This window comes from Hirundo rustica, chromosome 2 (assembly GCF_015227805.2).
Source record: "Hirundo rustica isolate bHirRus1 chromosome 2, bHirRus1.pri.v3, whole genome shotgun sequence".
Lineage (NCBI taxonomy): Eukaryota > Metazoa > Chordata > Aves > Passeriformes > Hirundinidae > Hirundo > Hirundo rustica.
Window position 1 is genome coordinate 26120245 of NC_053451.1, and position 11818 is coordinate 26132062.

The window sequence follows — 11818 nt, forward strand, 5'->3', positions numbered from 1 at the left end:
GTGAGAGGCTGCTCGAGCTGTCCACCTGCTGAGCAGGGGGGAGGAACAGGGATTGAGGAGGGGCAGCAGGACCTGGAGCAGCAGAGCTCCTTTAGCCCCCAGCGGTGATGGAGAGGGCTGTCAACCTTATTGTCCTGTTGGCATGGCAAAGGTGGGAGGAAGGAGGCAGGGGATGGGGGGGGAGGGGGGAAAGGGATTTGAAACTTCAACTGCCCCTTTGTGTTTTCACCTCCTCCAGTTTATCTGGTGCCCTGTGGAATTTATGATCCTCCCCCCTGCAAAGAGCTGTTGTATTTCAGGCCACAGAGTGCCTTCCAGCGGGGTGATAGACCAGCTAGCCTGCTCTTTAACAACCTCAAAGGGCATAATGAGCAAAGCCAAACTTTCTCCCAGCAACAGTTTTAGGAAGACTGATTATCTCTCTTTTGCAAGTGGGAAAACAGTGTCAATCCATCCCAAATCCCCGTGGTGGAGCTGAGCGATGGATACAGCCCATGATTTATATGCTATTCTAAGGCTGCTAACAATTCTTTTCCTTTCTCCCTCTCCATGCTCAGCTGGACATTTGCCCAACTCAGGGAGAATAAGAAGACAGATCCTTGACATTTGAAGAGGCAGAGAACAGGTAAAGCAGAGGAGAACGGCAGCAAATAGAGGAGTCAGGCAGAAAACTTCCACCTCAGCAGCAGGAGTTGCCATCCAGGTACTGCTTTTCAGGCACCCCAGAAGAAGGACTTCAGGAGTCTCAGCCTCATCTGTTTCTCACCTCATTGCTTTGGTGCTTTCCTTTTTCGAAGGGGACAGGAGGAATGTTTTGGGAGGATGCAGCCCATGTGACAGGCAACTGGAGAGCCACAGCAGCTCTGCCGGTGACGGATTATACGAACAGAGCAGCCTTTCAGCGGTGCTCCGGTGCTGGCAAGGGGCTAGCAAGGGATCCATCACACCCCAAACCTGTGTGACAGGCTGACCTGTGTCAGGTCACTGTTCAGGGTCCACCCTTCCCTCTCCTCCCACAGCAAGTTCACTGTGGGATGGGCTCCAGGTCAGCCCTGGCAGCAGACTCCTGAGCACCTGTGGCTTTTTCTGATTAAGGGGCACACAGCTAAGAGGCACTGGCAATCAGAGATAAGCTCCAGCACTGGGAGCACTTCTGACAGCTCCCTAGCATGGCAGGGGAGACAGATGAGTTCAGAGATGTGGATTTCACAAACCCTGTACAAGGCTTGAGGCGCACAGCTCTGGAGGATGGAGCTGAGCCCTGAGCCCCTGGGGATGTGGCAGGCTGGCCAGGAGTCCCGAGGAAGGTGCTGATGCAGACACCTGCACACTGAGTGAAGCACCAAGCGCCCCAGCTCCTGCAGCGAGTGCACAGTAGCACGTGTTCCTGGTGGCTCCATGCCCTTTGCCAGCTCCTCAGCCAGGGCTGGAAGGACACAGACCTCAGACAAGCAGGGTGCCTGGCAGGTGTTGCTTTCTCCAAACATCACCAGCCCAGTCTGAGTCTGCTTTGCCTGCGCCTGGGGTGGCTGTACCGCAGCAGCGGCACAAAATGCAGCTGCACCAGCGCTGCTGTGTGCAGCCTGAAGGCCCTTTGCTTCCACAGGTCACCCCAGACACCCTGCAACCCTCCCTTTCTGTATGCAGCCTGAGGGCCCATCAATCCACCCCTCCTCTCTGCCTGGGCACGTCCCGTGCCTTCAGGCTGGGGTAGGAAGCTACGAGACTGTTAACTCGCTCCTCCCTGTCCCAAGAGATAAATACACAGATGCATTCCAGCCAGGCAAAGCCTCCTGCCAGCTGAGATCCACACTGCCTGCTTCACAGGAGTGGTCTGCTCTGTGTATTACCTGGCACTCCAGATGTGTGAGTCTTCCTCCTGGATGCTAAACTTCAGAGGTCAAGCTGCTCCCCGTGAGATTCAGCTCTTGCTGTCGCTTTCTTACACGTGCCCTCTCCGGTTCTCAGTTGCTATGACAGGGACACACAATATGGAAACTTACTTCATTTGCGTTTATTTTTGTATTTATAATTACAAAACGTGGAAGGCCTGTTCTTCCATGATCTCTGATGCAGTAGCACTGACATCCTCTCAGTGGGATTTGCAACGGGATAGGCTGGTGGGCTGCACGTTTATTGGATCGATTTCAGCTCGCCTTCCTCACGGCTCTGCCACGGCTTCTCTGGTTACCGCAGGTGGGTACTGCTGAAATCCAGAGCAGTAATGCACACCGTGCCTTCTGCTCTCCTTGCCGGTGGGACAGGGAGAAGGAATGCCACCTGGAAAGGCTCCTCCACCTCTGCTGTCATAGAGAAGTCACGCAGGCCTCGGTGCTGAGACCTGCAACTCAATCTGTGGACGTGACCTTTTGGTAAATCAAGCTGAGTGTCCCAAGTTTCTAGTTCTTGTGCATTATTGATGTCTTGCTCAGGAATTAATGTGGGTCAGGCTCTGCTTATGGGCCCATGTGTGCATTTCAAGTCTAAGCTCATCCAGAGTTCAGAGACGGCTAAAGGCAGGATTTTGGCTCAGTCTTTTTTTTAAAAAGACTCTGTGAAGTAATGACCCAGTGACAAGTATCCTCTTTGATTTTGTTTCTATTCCCTCACCAGGGAAATTGTTCACTTAGGGCCACAGCGAGTTTTACGTCGGGGCCAGGATTCAGACTCATGTTTGCACTGTGTCAGGATAAAGGCTTGGAGAGGTGAGCAAAAATTTTAAGAGAAAGCAGCAAGATGGGCAGAGGGCTCAGAAAACATGACCTCCGAGGAAGATGTGGTAGACTCCATCATGTTTTCCTCTAGGCACAGCCATAAAAGTTGTGATGCATCATTCTCCATCTCCATGGATGCAAGGCGGGCCTGACTTGATTTATAATCAAGGCATAGGGGCAGCATTTTTAAGGATTGCTAGTCTTCCAGTAAGTACCCACAGACAGTGCTGCTGGGCTAGCACCCATCCATCTTTAGAAACCTGTCTCCCAGCTGGGGGAGGGTGAGGGATGCTGCCTCAGAGCAAGGAGAGGCTTAGATCACCATGAGCTAATCGCTGAGGCAATTGGGCATGGCCCGTGGCCTTTTTGGAGGAAGGCTTTTAGGAATGCGTTCTATCAGCAGCCCCTTCACTCAGCTGGGTGGGGCTGGCTGAAAAGAGCCGGAGATCTCCCTGCTAAGCTGCAGGAGAAAATGCGGAGGGCACCTTGCGTAGGAGCGCATGGCGCAGTGGGCAACTACTGCACATCTGTCCTAAGTTTTCCACTTAGGATATAGCTGGACTTTCCCAGGCTGCTTGATGAATCCTCGTCAATTAGTACATGGCGTTTGAGAGTTAAGTGTGGCTAGAAGCAGGGCAATGCCTGAGGAATTTACAGCTTGAGCTCCTTCACAGTTCAGGCCTAAACCCTGCCCTTTGGATCAAACTTTTCTTTCTCTTTCAGACTTCGGGTAGAAATCTAGTCTTGCAACCCAGCTGGTGTAAAGGTCTGGTAAAAGCGAGTTACATTGCATCTACGCAGTGCAAAGCACAAAATTAGGTTCAGTACTTGGGTGACCTTTTTTTATTACACTAACAATGTTCCTTCAAGGCATTCCCTTTTATAGCGGCAAACCCAGTTCCTACTCATTAACTCAGATGGATTGACAGCAAGGAGCTTGGCTTTCCTGTCCCAAGCACATCAGACAAACAAAAAATAATCCTGCATCAACAGAGACACGAGCACTGTGTGCCAACAGGAACCAGAGGTGTAACCCACGGTTGTTTTCCTCCCCGGCCGTCCCTGACCATTACATTTGCTAGCAGCATCGCATCTGCAAGGGACATTTTGCAATTTACTGTCCTGTTCCTGAGCAGAGAAATGAGGCTCCACATGGCAAAACAGGACAGTGGAAATTTAAAGGGTTAACAGCACAAGATTGCACCTGGCCGGGTCCCTCTGCAGTCCTGAAGACTTTCAGGTGAAGAAAGGGAGCTGACATCTTTTAGCTGTATTCTAGCTCGCCACACCTGCCTCATGGCGCCCTGCCTGGTGGCACCCTCCCCATAGCTGATGGCACACGCCCTTCCTTTTTTTTTTTTTTTTTTTTTTTTTCCTTGCCATATTTTAGGCTGATTTCTGGACTGCTAGATATCTACAGAGCATGAAGGCACCTGTGTTTTGCTCTCAAGGACTCTGGAAGTGCTGCTAGATTCTAGCTGACTGCCCGCCCCCCCCGCCCCGCTGCCTGTGTTGGCAATATTAACAAAAAGTTATTTCCAAAACTGAAGTGAAGAGCCAACTCCCTGATTGGGAGAGCAGTGAAAAAAAAACCTCACTCCTCTTTTACCCACACTTTTTTTTTCCTTTTTTTCACCCCCTCCTACTTCTCAGGGGGTTATACCCTTTTATCACCATGCCTGTTCTCTGTCTGCTGGGAGAGGCAAAAACCCCAGCATGACAAACCCATCTTTCTCAGGGTGGAAGCTCTCCCAAAAGCCTCAGCACACTGGTGAAATCCTGTACCTCAGAGAACCACCCACCTCACTCATGCTAAAACCATTTCTTGGAAGATCACATAAAACAATCTGTTACGCAACTCTCAGAACATCAAATAACCCCCTTATTTATAGTATATACACTTGCAACAATAAACCTCCCTTTTGAACTGCATTGGTCAATATAGATTTAATAGGCTTTTCCTATTGCAGTCAACATATCTCAATTTGTTGTTTAAGCACTCAGTGCTTTGGCTAGAGAGGAGCTGGTTGTGTGACTTCCTTTAGGATTAGGTGATTAGGTTTGCAAAAACTTCTCTGGTGCAGTTCTCTGGGAAGTGGTACTGCTCCAGTTTTTTCAATGCCAGCTTCTTGCTCCATACGTTCAGCCTACATCTGGAAGCCTATGTTTTGAGTTTGGAAGCATACCTGGAAAATGTTGCCCCAAAAGTTAAAGAAGAGGATAAAGGCTATTTTTCGTCAAGCTGCTAAGCAAGATTAAAAAAGTATCTGTAACATTTGAAAGGCCCTTTCTGCAGTCGGTCCAGCCTATAAAGGCCAGCAGCAGAGCACCACCCACTTGCAAACAATCCCCTCCATGCCCATCACAGCTCCTTTGTCAGTCAGCAGAAATAATGCCTTTCTGCAGTGCCCTGGGCACTCCATCAGCTCCAGAAGCCACAGACATCTCTAAGCTCCCTCCCCAATGGCCAGGAGAGCCAGAGAGGCTCAAGCTGTGTGACGGATGCTGGGCAGGTGCAGTGCCCAGGCCATCCCAGTCCTGCTGGCCAGTGTGGAGGTTTTGGCTTCTCCATCATCCAGCTTCACAGAATCACAGATACGCTGAGTTGGAAGGGACCCACAAGGATCATGGACTCCAACTCCTGGCCCAGCAGAGGACACCCCAAGAGCCACACCGTGTGCCTGAGAGCATTGACCAAACACTTCTTGAACTCTGTCAGGCTTGGTGCTGTGACCACTTCCTTGGGGAGTCTGTTCCAGTGCTCAGCCACCTTCAGGGTGAAGAACATTTTCCAAATATCTAACCTAAACCTCTCCTGAGTCAGCTTCAGGCCATTCCCGGGGGCCCTGTCACTGGTCACCGCAGAGAAGAGATCAGTGCTCCTTGTTGCAGTGACCAAACCCGCACACGATATTCCAGCTCAGCCCCCTGTTGTTTCAGCTAGAGAAGAGCCGAACCCCTCTAGACCTTCCCCAGTCTTTTCCATCTCTTTGTTGCTGTTGACTTCCTCGGGGCAAGGAAATACTTTCTTTTCCGCCTCGGTAGGACGCTTAGCGAATGATTTGCATACTTTTATGGGCGGTGCGAGCCCTTGCCTGGAGATGCAGGAAAAGAGGATTGCATGGGTGTGACATGCATTAGCTCTTCAGAATGTACCTCGGGGAGGCTGTCTGGTGAGTTAGGCAATACGCTTGGAGAGGTTTGTGTGCACACTGTAAGTGTAATAAGCTTCAAAGAATGAAGGCAAGGCTGGCGGTGTTTGTTAGTGTTGTCTTCCCACTCACCGGGGCATAAATAAGAGAAGGGAAGCTCCCTCTGTTTATGCAGGAACTGGAAGCTTTCTCGTCTGTCCGCTGGGATAGGCTGGAGATTACTCAGGCTGTTTTCTTCACCACCTCATTGCAATATCTACATATTTCTATGTGTTTACTTCAGTGATGCCTTAGTCTCAAAATTTCCAGGTGTAGGTATTCCAGAAGAGCTATCCAAGCAAACCTTCCTTGTGGGAGTACTGCTTTTGCTGCCTCAAGAGAGTTCTCTTGGTTTAGCTGATTTCGACAAGCGAAACAAAAATGATTACATATTGGCAAAAAGACTTCAAAGTGGATTCAACTGCATTGCACTAAGGTCCTTGTCATTATGGAAATTTCAACTGCTCTGCCAAACGGGGGGGGAAAAAAGTTGGTTTTTTTAAAAGAAAAAGTTAAAAAAAAAAAAAAAAAGCGCTGTTCCTTAACAATATTGTTATTCTGGCACAAAAAAGCCTGTCAAAGGCATGCCTTAAAATTAGTTTTCCCAGAGATTCACTGAATTCATGATTATCCTCCCCCACTAAACATTTCCAATTTAAGTGAAGACCAGGCTTGAAACAAGATAATGCATCCAGCAGTCCATCTCAACATTCATATATATATATATATATATATATATGAGAACAAGATCTGAACTCTGACACAGCCCTCAAACGAAAATAAATTCCTCAGGCTTTTTAAAAGTGAGAAAATTCAGCTTTGAAAATGCTGGGTTTGGTTGAGGTTTGGGGTTGTTTGTTTTTATCTGCAAGAGAGGAATCTGCTGGATTTGAGCACTAGATCAGAAGATCTTGAGGCTTAAGGGTGGATCTCAATTATCCAGCCCAGGTCTATCACTAACCATAATGGGCTTTTTCGCATCGTTTCTTGAGGAACATGCCCATGCAGACAATAGCTATGCGCCGGCAAGCCAAGGTCTAAATGTATCTAAATACCACACAATCATTAAAAAAAAAACCACGCCGAGGGATGGGGAGCTGGGCTGCTGTACTGCTTGTACTTGGCAGATACCTGTGCACAGAGCAGAGCGGTGTCACGGGAGGAGCAAAGCACGTCCTCCTGGGACACGCTGCTCCTCGGAGCTGCTGCCCCGCTCTGCCGTCTCCGCTGTAATTGCTTCTTGGAGTGCTGGATGCTAACGCCACGGCCCCAGGGAATGCTGTGCTGGATGCTAACGCCACGGCCCCAGGGAATGCTGCTTTTTGGGCAGCCTGTGGGAAAGAACAAAGCGGACCGCAGGAGAGCGCCTGGAGCAAAGCGCACGGGTGGAGACATCTCGCACTTCATCAGGGGAAAACCCAAGCTCCGAGTGAGCAGGTTGACCGCAATTTCGGGTGCTGTTAACAAAACCTTTAAGTTCCTGGTAAACATACGTGTATCATGACAGTAAATCTGCCCTCGCCCAAAAGCAGGCAGTGCCAGAAGGACATGGGAAAGGAGCATCAGCGTTCCGGTGAAGAGCTGATGATATCCCGCTAAACAGAGGCTGGGCTTTCAGGTTTGCCTGGAACTGTGCGATCCTAATCAGAACGCGGGCAGACTTTCGCCATGAACTTTCCGAAGAGCTGAGCCGAGACGAGTTTTTGTGCAATTCACTGCCCCTAACTTTAGCTTATTGAAAAGTTTAGGTCTTTGAACGGGGCCAGAGTTAGTGGGGAAACATGGGGTGTCCCAGAGCGAGACCTCACTTTAGAATCAGTGGTGGGCATCAATAGAACGAGCTGCTCTTTGGAGAGGTGCTCTCGAGTGAGTTTGGAAATCGCACACATGCAGCCCTGGCCCCTTTGTGCTGCGTTTCTCTCTCCCTCCTGTACTATGTAGGCAATGACATGATGAGGCTTTTAGTACGGGATTACAAATGGACAGTCGGTTTGCCAGCTGGGCAAATCCACGAGTGGCTAATGCAGCGCATCAGAGCAGCTGGGAGAGCACAAGTGAGCTCTCAGAAGGGTGTACCACATGCACTTCTTCTTACTCATGGCAAACGGGCAGCATCCCGTCCTCAGCCTTGGGCAGCCACAGGAACGGATGCTTTATAATCCACATGATCTTCCCTGGCAATAATTTGTTCCCATGTGCGTGGTGTGTGCCTCTATCGGCTGCCAGCTTGTACTTTTGCTAATTCGATCAAACACAGGACCAATTTTCCCTAATCTGGGTGTAATCCCTCAGACAAAGGTATCACTGCCTCTGGTCGATGTGCAACTCTTATCTAGGGCAGCCAGGAGAGTGTGACAGCGGCATGATAGTCTGCCTGGTACAATGGGTGCCTCCAGGATGAAAGGACTTGCCACCCTGTTCCCTTCAGACGCACAGAGGGACCGCTGAGGTGCCTTGATGGTGCAGGGGAGCGCCTGGAGCAGCCTGAAAGTTGTAACTCACCAGCGTATCAGGATTTGTCACTTGGAGCGGCCCTACAGACAGAGGGCTGTAAATCCCCTTGGCCTGCAAAGCCCTCCAAGGCCAGAGAGGGTGGAAGAAGCAATGGACAGCAACCTCCCCAGCCCTTGCCCTTGGCACCTTGGCACGGACTACGTGACCTGCAGGCCCAGGCGAGAAAACGCAGGTCCTTCTCTGGTTTTAGCCTGTGCCATCAGTGTTCTGCAGGAACTTCTGGAAAGGTGATGAGCTCCCTACTGCTCTGCTCTGCAGTGGGGCCATGGCCGTGCTCAGCACACGGCCACGAAGGGGTGCTGCCTTGGAAGCGTCCAGCCATGCTCCCGGGAGTGTGGCATACACCAGAGCCCATGGCCCATTCAAAGCCTCTCTCTGCAACACATGCTGAAGCTGATTAAAGTGTGGGAGCCTCTGTGTCCTCTGGTCTTTACGCAGAGTAAGCAGCAATAGGGACAACACTTGCTGGGACTTTGCTCTAATTTTTACAGATCTAGTGAACTTCATCCACAGTACGGGTGAAACTGCAGGTTTATGCAGGTTCTTTCTCAATTACTGTTAGTTGAGGCTACATTTTAAGGTCTCTTGTTTGGGTTCTGAACATGTAGGCACAAAATTTTTTTAAATGACACTTTTGTAAAAGCCAGTGACCTCGTCAACTACGCCTGTCATCTCAGTTCTCTCTCACACTCAGCAATTCTTTTCTTCTAATTAATTTTCTTACTTTTTTTCCATGGGGTAATATTACATTGTGATGATAAGCAGCTCTTTTCTTTTGCCCCAGAACAGTGATGAGTGCAAACAGGGAGGTTTTAAAAACCTCGAGGAGAAAGATTTTCTGTAAACAGGAGTTTTTACGGAATTAAATTGGTAGAGAATTAAAATTCTGTTGCAGATAAGGAAGACTTGAAGCAAAAATCCATAGCTGGTCGGTGTTTTGCTTGCTCATGCCTATTTGAGTTGCTCTGGGCAGTGAGTACTGGGAATGTAACACATCCTTGGGCTACAGCCCATCCTCACAGAACAATTTTGCTGCTGAATATGCACTTCTTAATAAGGGTAACTGCTCATCTCGGGGCTATAACGATACCAATGCACTCACGCCATGGACTGCAATGCCTACTGTTCTGGCAGTTCTCTTGTTTTATTTACCCACCGCAAGAGCTGGAATGAAATGTATTTGTTGGTGAAGCTTATTTTTGCTGGCTTTCCATCCCAGGCAGTGGAAGATTTTATGGAGCTATCTTGTCCATTTCAAAACCCTTTTTTAACCATCCTTTTCCCCAAGTTACATTGTCCTGAAATAGCCCTGTATTTAAACATCAATCATGCAAATGTGCTTCGTGTTTCCCAGGGTACAAAACTCTCTCTGCAAACACTGTAGGAGAACTACTGTGAGCCTGCACCTTCTGACCACCAGCTTGGCTGGCTCTGGCTGGTGTAGGTGACATTGTTGGTCTTCCCCAGATTCTTGTGCTTCTCAGCTAAGATGACAACCAATTTATCTGCACAAAAATTCCAGGAGTAGGGAATTTCTGAGTGTCAGGAATTAAGTACTTCTGAGTGTCAAGGATTAGGACCATAATCAGAATTTCCCAAACCCAGACTCGGGTGAGACTTGTGTGCTTCACAGCCCCTTCCCTGGCTCTGTCACTTCTGCAGGACCCCAGGGGGATCCTACTTGAGGCCCTGCCTCTGTTCCTCAGGAAGGCAAGAGCATTTCCTTAGTAATTCCAGGTGGGCAGGATGCTTTTCCTAACAGTGAAAGACTTGGCCATTATAAGCTATGGGAACTATAGCTGATTACCAGCAAACTTGGGGACTCCTGTCTCCCACACTTCGGTGGCAATACCCATTGTCTATGACAATGCTGCCTTGTGCTGCCAGGGCTGTTTGTATGGATCTGGTGTAAGAGAAGATCTCCAAATAAATTACTCCATGGAAAAATAAAAAAAAAAGGGGGGATGCTTTCAGCATGTTCGTTTCAAGTGGGACCGGTTCTCCAACCTGTTTCAGTGTTTGTCCATAGCACTTGAGCCCACATAGCTGCTGGGAAAGATGGGAAGTGCCAGGGCAGCAAAAGGAAAGGCCAGGGGATTGCGGTGGTGAGACAAAGCTTTTGCCTTGCAAATGCTGATGGATGTTTTGGGGACATCCAGGCAAGTCTCAAGACTCCTGAATGATGAGATTACCCTCCCTCTTTCTTATTGAGGCATATACCTGGGGGATGCACCTTTTATCACTTTGGTTTCTTCTTACCCATGGTTCTTTTTAGACAATTACACTTCAGGCTCTAGCTAAAATATCCGCACTGTAGTATTTGCCTTATCACAATACTTGGCTTTGTTACTTTGAGAAAAATCTTAATGGGGGCTGGATTCTTATAAAAGTGAACCTGCCTAATGAGTGACTCCATTTCAGAGCCCAGGACTATCAAAGTTTTCTCTCTTTATCGTGAGGCTGTACAGAAGAATTTCCCTGGTTCAGGGAAAGAAAATCTGCATTCAACAACCAGCGCTTTCCCAAAGCTCAAGCACGGCCATGACAGTTTGATAACCAGCTGAAAAATGTGTCTGCTGGAAGATCCAGAGTGGGAGTCTGGGCCTTAAAAACAGGGTCCTAATCCATAACGAATTACTGTGTGCAGCACTTGTCCAGATAGCCCACAGAGTGAGGTAAGGTTGCACCACGCTCTCTCTCCTTCCTTGAATAAAAAGTGCCTCCTCTAATGAGAGGCAAGTCCCTGATTCAGCAAAGCATTTAAGTGTTTTGATGAACCGGGGCCAAACTGAACATCTTGTGCAGAGCTCACTTGTCTAGTGAACAATATCAAATATTTTATTCATGGATGCAGACTTAAATGAAAATTAAAGACGTGGCTATTTAAGGCCTTAGGTGCCCAAACTCATATTGTTCATTTTTTATTATCTTAAAGTAATCATTTGTACGGGAAAAAGAAGCAGCCACCTCCAGAAAATCCATCCCTGTCATGCTGGGAAGAATATTCTCAGTTCTCCCCCAGCACCCTGTCAATTTGATGGCTTATGTAGCTTGCTTAGAAACTTGTCACATTCAGGCTATTTCAGATCAACAAGTTCCAGCCGGTATCCTCTCTCTTCCTACCGGGAACACCGAGTTTTAGTACCCTTATTGGCTGCATAAGTGAGGCACGGCCTCCACAGGAGGCCAGATCGGGCATTAGAAAGGTCTTAATACTGTGCCATGACTCTTACTTGGCCACGAGTGCCCAGACAAGGCAGTGAGCTCCATGCTGACCCCAGCCTTTGAGGCTGCAGCCAGCAAGGGTCCCTGTCAGGCTGCTCTCCTCACTCCAGCCACCTCGGGCTGTCCTGCTGAAAGGGTCTCTCCAAGCCAGAGAACACCAGCCTTGGAAAACGA